We start from the raw sequence: 15,607 nt of genomic DNA on the forward strand, positions 1-15,607 counted from the left end.
CTGATTCCAGACGCATTTATTTTTTATTTTTTAATTGGTTATATAACATTCAGCACGGCAATGTTTACAGAGCTGAATCTCTGTTGATTTAAATCTAGTGATTTAAATGTTGGCGTGGACAAATTGTGTATTTGTGATATGTGAACATGAGCGCCTGAAATGAAGCAGCAGCAGAACGGAGAAGTGTTAAAGGGCCACAGGCAATGTTCTCAGTGTGCATCATCATACCTGCTTGAACCAAAATAAGGGAAGCTGTTGGATGTAATAACCCTGACCGCGTAAAGAGAAATGGATGCATAGGGGACAGGAGGGAGGATGGAAGAGAAGCACAATAAAGGAATGGTCAGAATCCACAGACACTGAGGTGAAGAGAGAGAGAGAGAGAGAGGCAGGGAGGGAACGGAGGAGGAGATGAGAGGCAGGCAGGCAATGAAGAAGGGTGATGTCACCCCTAACAGGCAGCCAATGAGAGTCAGGGAGAGGAGGGAGAGAGCGCGGCCAAAGGAGGGTGTGTTTTTCTATCACTGCAGCATCAGCAGAGAGGAGAGAGGAGAGGGGGCACAATCAATTTCACAGAAAGGAGGAAGAAAAGGCACAAGTAGCTCAGGAGGAGAGAGAGGGAAAAGGGACGCCAGGAGCTGCCGGCTTGGAGGAGCATCAGTCTGGAGGTAAGAGGATCTTCTTCAGACGAGAGGCGGCCGATTGTCATTTAACGGAAAACGGGGCGGCGGTGAACTGGGATGACGGGTCTAATTAGGTTGTTAGGTGGAGGCAGCTTCTTGTGGCATCTCACCTTCGCCTCGTCTTCCATCACTATCCTTCACCTGCTTCATGGAAATCACTAACAGCCTTTTACCTGCAGTTCCAGCAGCAGGACTTTCCCGCCCCCTTTGTGGGGTCAATTACAAGTAAACATTGTAATTCACATTCATTTACTAGAAAGTCGTTTTAATTTGCTTGTAAAAGAAAACCAAAGTGGTAATTGCAACACTGGAAAACAGAGTCATGTAGTCACATTTTACTTTGTTTTTTGCAAAATATTCTATATTGCAGCATTTAAATTTTGGATTGAGTGCATTGCATGCAACAGGGTCCCATCTGACATTAATATTAAATACTTAGCAGCGCTGGGGAACATATGTAGCACCTGGATAACGTCTGGCTGCCCATAATTTCTGCTTGAAACCACCTCATGTGCACTTTGTCATCGGATGTGGTGAAAGTTTTGAAATATGATACACTGAAAACTGTGCTTTTGTATTTTTATCTCTTTTTTTGTTGGTTTGGCTGTGTTAGTGTGCATTTACAACAGCACGCAATATGTAAAAAATAAAAAATAAAAATCAGACAATCAGCATTCTTGGAAAACTGGGAGCAATTCTTGCCTTCCTAAATTTTCCCTTCTTCATTTTTGCAGTTTTAAATTCCAATCAAATCCTCCCCTCCCCCAGCTAATAGCTGCGTGGCTCAATGTTAAGTACAGCCCCTTGATTGCGATGCGCGTGTGAGGATTTTCACCGATGCAGAGGATGAAACTCGGCTGTACGCACGCCAGCTGAACAAACTACGTGGTCTTCTGCAGAGGACTTGATTGTCAGGGCAGAATTTCTTGAAATGGTGCAAAGAGAAAGAAGTGGAAGAAGAAAAACAACTGCCCGGGAAGCGAGAAAAGATTCAGATATCAACAGGAGAGGGGAAATAAGAGAGAGACGTTCAGTCTGAAGGAGCCACAGAAGGGAAAAGGGTGGGGCAGCGCACGCAGCAGACGGTGGAGGTGTTCCACAGAAAAAGGAGGAAGTCACCTGGCTGTGTGCTTCCAGATGCCTGCTGTCATCCGCCTGTTGGATGTCCTTTTGACAATCATACTGAACCATTTTCTACCAGTTTTGCTAGATCTGCATCACCAGAAGCAATTGTTCTATGCATGCGAGTTGGTTATCATCTCTCCTCTGGTGTTCTGTAGGCACATTGAGCACAAACACGTCTGATACGGTGATGATTAAAATCGTGGGCAAACATCATGCCGGGTGCATGTTTAGGCTCCCTCTGCTGCCTTGGTTGTCCCAGATGAACCCCCCTCTGTGGTTCTGGAGGAAGCAGGAAGGCCCCTTGCACCCGACAATGGCTTGTTGCCATCTGTGCAACATCCATAAACATGCGGCACACAATAGATGAAGATGCAGTCGCTGAATGGCGCCTTCCAGTCAACGAGTCAGTTTTTATGGATCCTCTGTGTTGGAAGCGTTGCCTCCCCCAGAGACCCACTGCTGCCCACATTATCATACTATTCAATGCTGTGAGTTTTGTGTGGCAGTGGCGGCTAAATCTGTGGGCCGTCATGGGAGATTCTGGTTGCAGCAGAGATTCTGTTGTTGGTCAGTAGCTGGACTTGGAGTCTATGGTTACCCCTGCTACAGTTTGGCGCACAAAGTAATCTCCAGTCTGACGCCGACTGCCTAATTGAACAGTTCCATCGTAGAGACAAACCAGGATTTATGTGAGGAGAGAAGCGGAGACGCAGCAAAGAAACAGACAGAGGAGGACGGTGGAGGAAGCATGAAAAATATGAACAGCAATGTGGACTTTTTGGTGTTTTAAGTGCACCGATCAGAAATTTGTGGCTGATCCCTGATGTTGGGGTTTTGTAAAGCTTTCACCTCACAATACCAATTTAAATGGGTTTACATTCCTCTTTAAGAACTTTGCAGTATAAATATCTTCTTACTGTTGACCATTCATAACAGACCTTTTCATTAATGTTGTTTTTCCACTTTTTGCATACCTTGTGATTGTTTTTTTTTTTTTTGTTTGTTTTTTTGTTTTTGGGAACATCTCCAAATAACTGACTTGAGCAATTCCTTACAGTGTCCGCTCTGTGAATTGTGCCTTGCAGCTACTTCTGGTAGCTTAGTGATGATGCCTGCACTGATCAGAAAATGACGGGAATTTCGAGTTGTGCTGGAAATTGTGCGACTCTAGTCAGCAGATGATTTCTAACTTTATCTAGCTTTGTCCTCCACAAGTACTGACAGGATCAGGCAGGGTTTTAAAAGAAGCAAGGCCTCGAGGAAAACACGCTGTATTAAACTTGCTATCTTACCTGAAGGAGAAGAAGCTGAAGTCTGCAGTCCTTTTTCTTTATTTTTAGATTATGTTTTATAAAGGATTACAACTGAAGTGAAGACAAACCATGAACAATGTTTGGTCAAATCTTTCTATTTTCGCCTCAAGCTGACCGGTTTCTCTGCCGTCTCCTGGTTTCTAAGAGTCCGTCGGCTCTGTGCTGAAGTGCCGAGCTGGCGCTGTGTGGGAGGGAAGGTGCAGCTCTGGGTCAGAGAGGGTCAGCGCTTCTCCGCTGCTCCTGCGCCACCTGTTATAGCCGCAGGGCATCTGTGTTGCCATCCTGCTCATCAAACGCATTTACATGAACACACACAAGGTACAGCTGAGGCGCACAGCGTCTGTAGCAAACAAACACGCCGCGGAGATGCAGGGCACCAAGTGAAACATTCTCTAAGGTTGCCTCTCTGCCCTCATTGCTTGAGCGTCTGCTGATGATCAAACCGCATACTCAGCGGTTTTAGTTTTTAGGACGATAGCTGCAGTTACAAACTCTTGGAGGCTCGTAAGCTGGTATCTTTCTTTGGGAAGGTGTGCTTGTAGTTCAGCGTTAGGATGCATGTGCACCTGCACGATGCTGCCAAACTGAAAACCACTGCCGCCGCCTTTATCCCCCTACTCAGGTTGGGGCTTGGCTTTTTGATTTAGATTTGTGCAGATGGGAGTCAGCCCACTGGATGTCAAGCACGGGATCATGTCGACATGCTGTCAGGGTTTGGTGCAGAATACATTGTGGTGATTTAGGGAGCTAAGGGTCAGGTGGATTGACAGGCGAGCTGCGGTAAATGATTAGAGGGAATACAGGAGGAAGGGGAAGGAAGCCAGGAGGAGGGGTGCGACAAAAATCTGCAAAGGTGACAAGAGGCAGCAGAAGGAAACCCCGAAGAAGGAAGCAGGTTGTTTTAAATTTATTTTCTTTCTGATTTAATCTTTTAAAAAAACCCAAAACGGTCCTTTTTACAACTTTACTTATTCTATTTATTCTCCCCCCTTTTGTTTATTTTATTTCAAAAGCTGTATCAGCATTTGCGCAGTGTTGAAAACGTTGACATCTTAATCAAAATAATGGCTCACGTTAGCCTTCCCAGAAGGAGCGTTGCAGACAAAGACTCGTAAAGACTCATAAATTCAACCCTGTTGAACCTTCGATGGCTCAAACAGAGGCGTCATGTATGAGGACGAATTTAATTTGTCAGAGTGAATTGCCTTATTATAGCTTTCATAGCGGTGGTACGGAGAGGGCGAGACGCACAGAATTCCTGTGGGCATCAGGGAAGATATGGGCACTTAAAATGACGAAGCTCCTTGAAACCAGCCAGGAAATTAATTACTGGCAAAGCAATAAGAAACCCCCCCGCCCCCCAAAACCAAAGCATTCCTGTTGAGCATTCAATAATGCTGAACTTTGTACTACCTTAATGCCGGAACAAAGATAGCACATGGATTGTTGTTGCGATAATACAGTTTCCTGAAAATGTGCTGTTCAACTGGGAAAACAAATGCAGCCGCCCGCAACACAGCGCGACAGTAAAACTGCGCATTAAACATAAATTTCGACAGACAGGAAGCTCCACATGTGTCATTCTGGTTGCCCCTCTGACACCATCCTCATCTCTCTTTTTTTCCCCCCTGTCTCTGACAAAATTACGTCTTTGTTTCGGTCACAGAGAGAATTCCCCGCAGCGTCACTGAGTTTTGGTCCACAGTCAGCTCCTTCAAAGAGGCTTTATTGTCCACGACGGCGACTATCATTAGACTGAACTGATTCTGTGTCTCCCAAAACGACTGTCTGTTTTTATTAGCTCTTTTGTTGATAGTCAAAGATTTTTTCTTTACATTCTTGTCTGCAAAGGATGAATCACGATCCATATGAGCCAAGAGATGAATGACGTTACTATCCATCAATTAAAGTCTTGGGTTAGAGGATTTTATTTATAAAAGACGGCAATCTGGTGGTGGCGTAGGTTAAAAATATTAGCTAAATGGCTAATGGTTGGATAGATTTAGTATTCAGTTGGAGTGTTGAATACAATAATGGCATCACAGAGAATCATTAATGTTTCTGTTTCAGCATATGGGCATTAAAGTCTCCATTAAGTCGGTCAAACCTGAGTCAAATAAAATGTTACTTTACATAAATAAAGCCTTGAACACCGGTAATGGGATCCAAGATCAGTTTAGCGACTGCTTACAGTTTAAACTTTGTCTGTGAATTGACCCTGATTGAATTTGCCAGACGATAAACAAATTTTAAGTGTACAAAATTAGCTTACACTTAGTCAATTTGAAAATATAATGGGGGGAAAATTGCAAACTGTTTTGAAAATGAAATACCCATAAAAACTTAAATACGTTGAAACCGAGCTTAGGTGACCTTTACTTTAGCGTCAAGCTAGCAATTAGCAAAAGCCAAAAAAAGCAAAAGGCAGGCAATCATGTATTTCTGGGATTTTAATGAAGTTTTTGCCTTCACACACACAAAACATGCCCTCCATTCAGGACACTTCATGCCTATTTCCAAATTGGAACGTGAAACTTTAACTTGTAAGTAGAGTTTAACTAATTAAAACCTGAACAATTAAATGTCTTCCATCAGCATTGTGTCACAAGTTAGATGTCTGTTACTCTGCTTGTACTTGCAAACTCTGAGGTTTTATGTTTGTTAAATTTTGAGAATTACTGTATCATCTCATTATTTTAAAACTGGCTCCAAAGCTAATATAAAGCTAAAACATATTGGTAAAACGTCATAAATATATCCAAAATAATACAAAAATGACTTTGCAGAGTAATAAAAAACAGACATGACTAATCCTATGTGATGTCAGCATCCCCCATTAACTTAAGTGCAACTTATGTCCAATTTAAAACAATAAATATAAAAAGTGCTCTGTTTGTTTTCAATGTAAAGAGGAAAAAAGTGTCTAAATATTTAACTGCCAATCAATATATAAAAAAATCTGATATATCTCACTATGATTCAGTGTAATGCACTTATTAACCGATATTGATATCTTTGACACTACTGCCAATGTAGTGACATTGAGACTCTCTGGGGAATTTATGTGTTCTTACTTGTTTCTGATTTTTATTACATTTCACAGAGAGTTTCATTAAAGGGACATTGGTTTACTAATTTATTGATCTGTTGCTAAGAGGCTGGCTGCATTTTTAATGAAACTTGGGGTATACTATATCTCTCTAGTGCAGTGCTGGTGCTTTGCTTTATGTTTTACAACACAGCTGAGGTTTATAAAGGGGGCTTTCTGGTTTTTTTGCAATTCATTATTTAGTTGTAGTGTGGGTTTTTCTGGTCGGATTCCCCCTTTGAAAATCTAATGTCCTTGGAATGACTTTCATACTTGCTCACTTTTTTGTGCTTGCCAATAGTTAGATTCAATAAAACACTTTTATTGTGACTGTCTGTAATCCTCCAATAAACCACAATGGCAACACATGCAAATGTGTGTGCACTGGAGATATTTTATATTCATTGCTGGACATTTTAATCCAAATGTTGTGAGCTATTCTCAAAGCTGATGAAGTTTTTCTCTTTTTTTTTTTCGGAAATTCATTTACATTTTGGCTATGAAGTGGAACAGTCATAATAAATTATTGCCATGATTATTTTTTTTTGTTAATGTTCCCTGAAGGGACAAACTGGCTTGCAATGTTGATTCTGTACTGCAGAATTATTTCCCTAACCAATGTTTTCTCAAAGTTTGGACATTTGACTTTCTAATTGTGAACTAGACTGAGGCTGAATGAAAATGAAGCACCGTGATTAAAGCCTGGTAGTAAAAACAGAACACAACACTACAGCTGCTGTTGTGTTTGTGAGTAGTGCAGCACATTCTTCTCTCACATGTAAAAAATGTCCTCTGAGTGTTATGAATCCACGTAATGGCTCTCTTATTTAGAGTGTTTACACCTAAAGATATTGATTGTGGTTTTGCTTGGCACTTCCCCGCTCCAGAACTAGACTTCATTTAAGCCGGCCATAACTGAAACAGATGGGGCTTAATACACAAACACACTCACACTGACGCAGCATCCTCGAGTTTGGAGCTGTAAGAAAACAAGCTGTCTGGTTCTGTCTCCTTTCTGTGTCTCGGTGCGTTGTTGTGACTGGAGGTTCTTGCAGGCATTTTTTTTTTTGGATCTGCTGTGTCAGCCATGATATATTCATTAGAGATGGATTACGAAGCGTGGGAATGGATCACGTTTGGAGTGGGTTGTAATCCCCATACACTTGCTTAATTTAATCGCACCTACTGTGCCATCCTATTACACACTACACCCACTGCAGGCAGGCAGGCAGGCGCTGGCTGGAGGACAGCAGACTAGGGGGCAGACAAGGTTAAAACGGGGTAACGTCAGGCAAGAGGGCTGGAGACAATGACTGGGGATGGTGAGAAACGACAAGCAAAATAGGATTACAAGCGGCAGGAGAATGATCCAAGTGAAGCGAAATCAAAACATTTAAAAGAGAAAGGGAATATGAGAAGATAAAGAAAAGAGGAAGGTGATCTTCAGAAGCGATATCTGGGAAATGTCTTATTTTAACCCACATCAAATCTGGACAGGATTTGGATGCAGATAGACAGGTGTGAAGCGCTCAGAAGATATGAAGCGTGAGATCTAAAACTATCTCTGCTGCGTATATTTACAGTCGGCCTTCATTACTCGGATGGCACTAAAAATATCCAGAGCTTCCAATTTCCTTCAAAAGTCGCTATTCGGCCTCAAAGGTTTCTTAGAGAACCTTTGCTCACAAACAGGGCATCAAGGAACACCTCCGAGAAGTCAAGGAAAAATATTGACTACATTAAACCTGCAACAGATTTTAAAACTTTGTTGCAAGCTTTAAAATCTCTACGAGCTGGAGGAGCTGCGTAGAGCCACAGCTCAGGTGGGATCATTTGTCAATGCAACTGTGTGAGTCATGCACTTTACAAGTAAAGAGTGGAAAGAAGGAAATCAATGTCTAATACGAGCTGTAAGAAAGACCTTGCTGCAGATTGCTAAGTGATAAGTGATGTAGGTTATTGTTTAACAAACTGTTTGGTCTAAATGTATACAAAATACAATTTCCTTCCAACTTTACAATTCATCTGTTGATCTGAAAATCCTGAAATCCTAATAAAATGTTAATAAATGTGCAAGGTTCTGTTAGTTTTGTAAATCTTGTGCACATTTCATGGAGTTTAAAAATGAATATAAGGGGTTGCATAATGTTACCACCACAGTGTTCTTCATAATTACTAAAAGAAGATCTACCATCCTTTGTTTTATTCTAACCAGAGTCACTTTGCCTCCTGCTTTCTCTGTAGAGAATCTTGATGTCTGTGTAACCGTTCTTGCAAGATTGGTCTGATGTTGTGTTTTTTTGTTGTTGTTGTTTCTTTTTTTAAAAATCAGGGCTGAGTTGGATTTGTTTGGGCTCGCTCTCTGAATTCATTAGACTTAATCGGCCACGGAGCTGCAAAACAAGCCCGAGCTGCAATAACGAGACAGCGCGTCTTGTCTGTTTACGCCAAGACAGACCTGAGACGTTTCTGTGACCACACTTGCAATGGCGAGGTAAATACGCTTGTTGAGTCCTTTTGACATAACGATGTGGTGGGGCGCGCTGAGCAGGCATCTGGGGCGAGGTTTCTTGTCAGTGTGAAGGCAGGATGAATGGGGTAATCCTCCTGGGAGAAAACACGGGCGCAACAAGAAGAAAGAAAACGGAGGGGTGCAGATGTCAGAGGGAGGCGGTTTTGTGAAAACAAACCCCAAGGAGTTAAAGGAAAAAAACAGACCGAGGGGTCCGGACACTGTTAATGAGCTTAATGAGGTAATTATAAACAGAAGGAAAGGCTTAAATCCTCCAGGTCTCGTTCAGGAAGGTGGGGGCGGCTGCTGAGAGAATGAATGGACATTTTCTATCAGTAACAATCTTAATAGAAAGCACTAAAGTTTGCTCCTGCTCAGGGCAATAGCCAGGAAGCATTAGTGAAGAGGAGGACAATGTGGTTAGATAAGTAGGCGGCTAAGAGAGGAATGGGGGGGAAGCAGATCCTCTGCTGATGATAACGACGGTAAGTGCTGAGGCAGAGGCATGCCTCCAATAGTTAGTAAATACCTTATTCGCCTTACTTGTATTTATTCATCTTCATCACAACTGTTTTTCTTACGCCCAACATCCCATGTCCCTTTGTATTCTTGTCTAATGTGAGCCCTGTTTTGGCCAGCCTTGTTATTACCGTGCAGACAAAGAAGCAAACAGTAAGTTATAGTGACAGGGCTTTGAGCTGCGCGTGCTGCTCTCTGTGTTTTGATCCGTCTGTTGCCACAGGTGTCAGAAACGCTGGTTTCACCTCTCCCCGCAAATAAAAGAAAAAATGTATCTGACTTCCATCCAGGCATCATTCTCCCGTCTTACGCTTACTAGTTTATTCTGGGGATCTTGTGGTCTTCCCAGGTCAGAGGGAATGGAATATTTCCTCCACTAAGGCCATTGTATATCCTACAGTCTATCACTTGGACTTGCCCTGACACACAAGAGGCATCCTGAAAACATATCCAAACTATTTCGGATTAATCATGCCACCCCTAAAACAGAGCAAAGCCGCCTGACACAACCAACACCTTTAGCCACTTACATCTGGGATCTTCAGTGACAATCAGTGTTTCATAACCTCACCATTTCCCACAAGTGAGGGTTGGAAGATGGACAGATGGATAAAGGAAGAGCTTTGGTTGTAACTCAGTGTTTCTTTCTCCCTGACAGGAGCAACACTCGCCTTCTTGCGGACTAGACCCCAATCCGTCTGGCCATCTCTTACTCTATCCCAGCTCAGCCAGCAAAACACTAAGAAACTCCTTCGTTTGAAGTAAAGACTGACCCCTTCAATCCCCTGACTTGATGTGGTAAAGGGGTTTGATTACCTCTCAGATCCTGCTATGTTGTCCAGTGTGTAGATCCCTGCCTCTGGGCTCCCATAGGCAATTGGTGTTAGGGGAAGGATGAGAGAGAGATTCTTTTGATGGAAGACAATGGACACCCTCCTGCATTTGTTTTTGGGCTTGTACCAGCTGGGATGAGTCGCTGAAGTGCTGTTGTGTGTGTCCTATATAGGAAGCAGCAGCATCAGCATGTTTTAAACCCAGCTATCATAGGATGGAGGATGATTTAGATGTCTGCCACTGTAGCAGGGGGATTAGGTGTGCCAGAATACTGCGTCGGGTTTATTTTCTCCACATAGAGGTGTGTATCTGTGTACATTAAGCTGCTTGTAAGCCTGACTCGGGCGGTATTTTCAAGACATTAAGTGCAGTGCATAAGCATCTTGCTTTGTGTGTGAACCGTGGAAGTGGCAGTACGAATTGTCAGAGCTTGTTGGCTCAAACTCTCTAAGAAAATCCCATTTGGTTTTTCAGCCGCAGGCAAAGGTCACCGCAGTGTTCTCTGCTTTGCTGTGGCTCACCTCTCTGCATCTGTTTTTCTTTCCGTCTCCCACTATAGCGTTGGACACAAAGTCTTTCTGTCATCTGCCAGAACAGAAAAAAAAAAATTTGAGTTAGAGATGCGGCTGCAGCTGCTGGGCTGGACTTTCTTTGAAGAAATAGCTAAATATTATACAGCTATTATAGCTTTAGGGAGATTACCTTCTATTCTCCCTAAAACACAAAATTGTCGCTGGCTACGAATTTGAATAACTGCTCTTAAGCCCAATTTACATAAATGCATTTAACATATTTCCAAATTATTTACCAGAGGCAAAGACCGACCCCCAACCTGGAAAGAGTGATCTATATTTTTCAAGTTGAAAACTGTAACCTCAGTTTTCTGAAAACAAGTACCGTAAATTGTTTTGAGATTATTGGGGTATTTTATGCTCACGAGAAACAGAAATAGATATTTAGTTTAAAGAAGACCAGAAGAAATTGTACCTGTTAATGTCACATTTTTTAATTAATCAGACAAAGTGTTTTCATTTTGAACAACCAGGACCGTCTTTGTAATGATAAAAAACTTTTCAGTGAGAGAATTTTAATAAGGTCATTTAATGCAAAAAGCTCTACTGAATAAAAAACACAAACTTTGAAAAATGGTGTTGACACCAAAAACATTACAGTGAAAACATTTGCACTGTGCAGGTGGTTACCATGACAACTAGTAATTTGTACACATAACTCTAAAGCAAGTCCTTTCACCTTTAATTACATGGGATAAAAATTGCTCGGTCTGATCATCTTGATTTTTGCACATTGATTATTCGTTTCTAATCTATTTGTGTAGATCAAACCATTTCTAGAATTGATTCTATTTCTAAAGGGAACTTTTTAAAAAGGGCAGAAAATATGTTGTTTTGGCCAACAAGACCTAAAAACCTTGAAAATGAATGTGCATGCATAAAAGAATTATGTGTGGATGGGGTACTGCTACCAAAAGCAGCTCTAGCCCAGGGGCCGATATTATTATTAATCCAGTGTTGCATCTCAGCAAAGCAATACAAATATAGAAGACTGCAGCGTCACGTTTTGTACATATTCACAGCCAGACTCTCTCCAGGGGCAGAAAATATAAAGCCTGTCACTTTCTTTAAATATCTGACTGGAGATGATGCGCATGCAGACTGGTGCAAACGCAGTCGGGATGGAACAGGTTGTCTGTTTACCCTCTTTCATGTTGCGTCTTGCTGGAAAATTGGAACGCGCTGCGGAAAATGTCATGTCCTTGATCTCTTTGCACCACTACAGAGGGCTGCTGCGTGGATGTAGTTTTAGCAGCCTCGACACATGGGGCGGAGGGATTTACTGAGACAGGGGTCTGGTGCAGAAAAGGGGCTGCAGGCCTCTGATAACAGAGCGGCGTTTGATGGTGCTCGCCCTTCGTCCGCTGGAAAACACAAGCTGCCCCCGCTCAAATGCATCCCCGCCACGGGTCCGATTGGTCATGATTTGATTTAGTTACAGAGCAAAGCCGGTTTCCTGATCATGATGATAACAGATGTGATGGGAGTTAGAGAGCCACTTAGGGTTGAGGGACTGTATCCATGCACTGCCAGCTGGCAATTCTCCCCTTGGATTGGTTTCTCTCTCTCTCCAAGTTCACAGAGGTTGATGGTAGAGTTTGATAGAATGCTACCTGTAATTAAATTGAGTATTATCTTGGCTGTACTTAGGGTGCAAGGTATTCTTAAGCAAAATCTTGCAGGTGGAGGGAGAAAAGTAGTATAGAGTGGAGGGGGAAAGTGGTGCTCCATACTAATAGCAAAAGGCAATCAGCAGGGAGCAAAGAACAGAGCAGGAGTGAAATGACAGACAGGAGTGCAAATGAAAGATAAAAGCTTGGCGAGGATGACAGTCAGGAAGGAGAAACTCTTTCAGCCCTATATAGACATAAGAAGAAAACGCGAGAGATGGGGAGTGAAGAAGAGATGGAGACGCAGGAGACAGGAGATGAAGTAAGAGAGAGTCGACGTTTGATGGAGCGAGGGATGGAGATGGAGGGGAGGAGGAGGTGAACATGTGGAATGGGGGGGAGGCAAGGAGAGAAATATTTGCCGTGTGTGGTAGAGCTGGAGTCAGGAGGTTGTCATGGTGATTGGGAGGTGAGAAAAGAGAAGGGATGTGCGGGAATCGACACACACATGGACTGACACATGCTACCACCAACAAAATGAGTAATGCATAACAATACTAACCCGTCACACACCTCCAGTAAACACTCTCACACAAACACGCCGGCTGTGTGTGCTGGTTAAGTTGAAGCCCAGGAACCACATCACCATGCAAACTCTGTTTCCCCACATCTCCCGGCTGTCTTTCATCCTCTGTCAGCCACATTTGAATGGGAGGCAAATCTTCTTAAACTGACTCTGACTTGATGATTAACCCAAACCAGCAGTCTGAAGCTGCATATACTTCTCTCTGTGTGCATGTGCTGGTGAGTGTTTACAAATCTGAAATTTGGATTTGTGTGGCAAGCTGCGGAGGAAGACTGATTTCCAAACATGATTTGATTTACTGTATACTTTAATGGGTTTCATCCATTCATCCACTGCCTTACTCTTATTCAGCGTTGGGCTAAACAAGTAATGGTCCAGGAGGGAGACCTGGGCATCCCTCTCTCTGGGTCTCCATCACATTCTGGGAGATCTCATTGGGCAATAAGAGAAATATCATTGCCTCACTGGGTTCTGGATCTGCCTTGGAATCACCTTTCATTGAGACGCACCTGAAAAAACAAGATCATGGATTCACCTTCAAATGGAGGCTCTTTCTGGCCAGATGGTCCCCTCTTTTGATGGGTAGGAGGAGTGACTCTCCATAAAGCTTTGACTGGATGATAGATTCTGCTTACCTTAACTTATAGTGTGAGCTCAACAATCAGGCAAGGGAAGGTTGCTTTAGCTGCTTGTACCTGTGAATCCATGATCTTATCGTTTTGGTTATGGTCCTCATCTCGTGGCTCTGGCTATGAGTTAACCCAGAGATGATCAAGAGCTTTGCTTTTGGCTCAGCTCTTCTTTTCATTACAACAGAACACAGTAATGCCTCTTTTACTACAGACAAAGCCCCTCTTCTGCAAAACCCTTTCCTGCTCCAATCTACCATTGCTAGTAAACAGGACACCAAGATACTTGAACTTTATACCAGAGGCAAAGACCGACCTCCAACCTGGAAGGAGTGATCTATCTTTTTCAGGTTGAAAACTGTAACCTCAGACACGGGAGCGGACTTTCGTCCAAGCCTCTTCCCACTAGGAGCACGCTGAGTACCACATCATGAGGCTCCTGAACATAATGTCTGAGATCCACTGCATAAATGCATACTTTGTGCTAAGAATGCAGATGCAGCTATTACTATGGGACAGGCCCTAAAATGTTCAAGTAAACTCTCCCAAGGAAGATGAAAGTGTTAGCCTTAGCTAACTGATGCCAACTCTTTGGTCAGTTTCTTAAGGTACTTGGACCATAACCAAGTATCTTCATATCATATCATATATGAATGCATATATATGATATTATATGATATTATATATCATATATATGCCTCTCCATAGGGATTGTACCAACCTTTAATCGGACAATATCAAGACTTGTTGTGCAAGCATTTTCCTTTCTGTTTCAAAATGTTTCTGTACAAAAATAAAGAAAACAGATGATTTTTTTGAGATGAAAAAGATTTTTACAGTTTAGGTGAAAGAACAGCCTTCCCCCCAATGTAACCCACGAATACACAGCCTTTAAATAAGGTGTGTAATGACCTTTATTTAAAGGCTGCTAAACACAGAACGCGTCCCACCAAAGCCCTTCAAATGTTAACCGTTAACAAGAAGTCAGGTTTGCACAAACCATCAGAAACTTGGCAAATTCATTTGGAAATGTGCGAAATTGACTTTTCATTGCAGCGTGAGAAGACAGAGAAAGGCACAAAGAAGAGCCGAATGCAAACACAGCAGGAAGAAAAAGATTTCCATTCATTACAGAAAAATCAATGCAACAGTTAATTCAGATTGTCAACACTGGTATTGAAAGTGGGGGGAGCTGGAGCCCAGCCGTTGTTGCTAAGGCAATAGACTGCCATGCACTGTATAAATGTCATTTAAACATGTTCACAAAACAATAATTGTATCTTGATTGGCTGTTTTATTTTTACCATCAACTAACAAAGGAGTGCAGGTGAACTTTACTGGGTTAAAAAAAACAGACAGAGAAGTGCTATTATAGCAGCTTGAGCTTTAAGACCTTAAAACCAGTGATATTCACCTTACTTAGAGTAAATCAGTTTATTATTGCTTAATCTTATAATCATGTTGTCGGTTTGGGACTGGCTTATAAATAAACCTGCTAATTTTCTTTGTTTGGCTTGAGTGAAAGCATCTCAGCGTGTTTAATTTTGTAATATCATGTGTGACTCCTGCATGTGTGTACAAGCCCAGTCAAGTGGGATCACACACACATACACGCGCACACACACAAAATCTGTCCACTACCAGGGCCGTTAAGCCACTGCAGTCCTCCCATGCAAATGTTTCACCAAAGACTTGATTGACCTTCCTCTTTCTGCAGCTCATTTCCCTGAAGTGGAGGAAAAGATGGGATTACATTCAACCAAAGATAACTTTTACCAAGACCTGCTCTTAAACTGTATTCAGTAGAAGTTTATTATTATTATTATTATTATTATTATTATTATTATTATTATTATTATTATTATTATTATTATTATTATTATTATTATTATTATTATTATTATTATTATTATTATTCAAACAAGGATCTGCATGATTTGGAACCAGTTAGAGTTGGGAGGATTTCATATTTTGTAAGTTTCTCTTTGCCCTTATTTTGACCCATATTTAGAAAAGCCCTGATAAGAAATTTCTACGTAATTTCTCATCCCTGGGTTTGTAAAGCTTAAATCCATTTATACAGATTTTGGCCGATTCTGATATTCCTTTAGGAACTATACCATACCATACCATACC

At 42.0% G+C, this 15,607-nt stretch overlaps 1 protein-coding gene across 1 annotated transcript in view; it reads left to right on the forward strand.

Annotated features, from left to right (window-relative positions):
- The first annotated feature begins 543 nt into the window (after window positions 1–543).
- Window positions 544–15,607, forward strand: part of LOC122836889 (neural cell adhesion molecule L1-like) — a 61,153-nt gene continuing 46,089 nt past the window's right edge. Inside the window, exon 1 of the mRNA XM_044126864.1 lies at window positions 544–668. The gene's annotated coding sequence lies outside the window, so the exon portion shown is untranslated. The remainder of the gene's footprint in view (window positions 669–15,607) is intronic.

The sequence above is a fragment of the Gambusia affinis genome, linkage group LG01 (genome assembly GCF_019740435.1).
Source record: "Gambusia affinis linkage group LG01, SWU_Gaff_1.0, whole genome shotgun sequence".
NCBI classification, from domain to species: Eukaryota; Metazoa; Chordata; class Actinopteri; order Cyprinodontiformes; family Poeciliidae; genus Gambusia; species Gambusia affinis.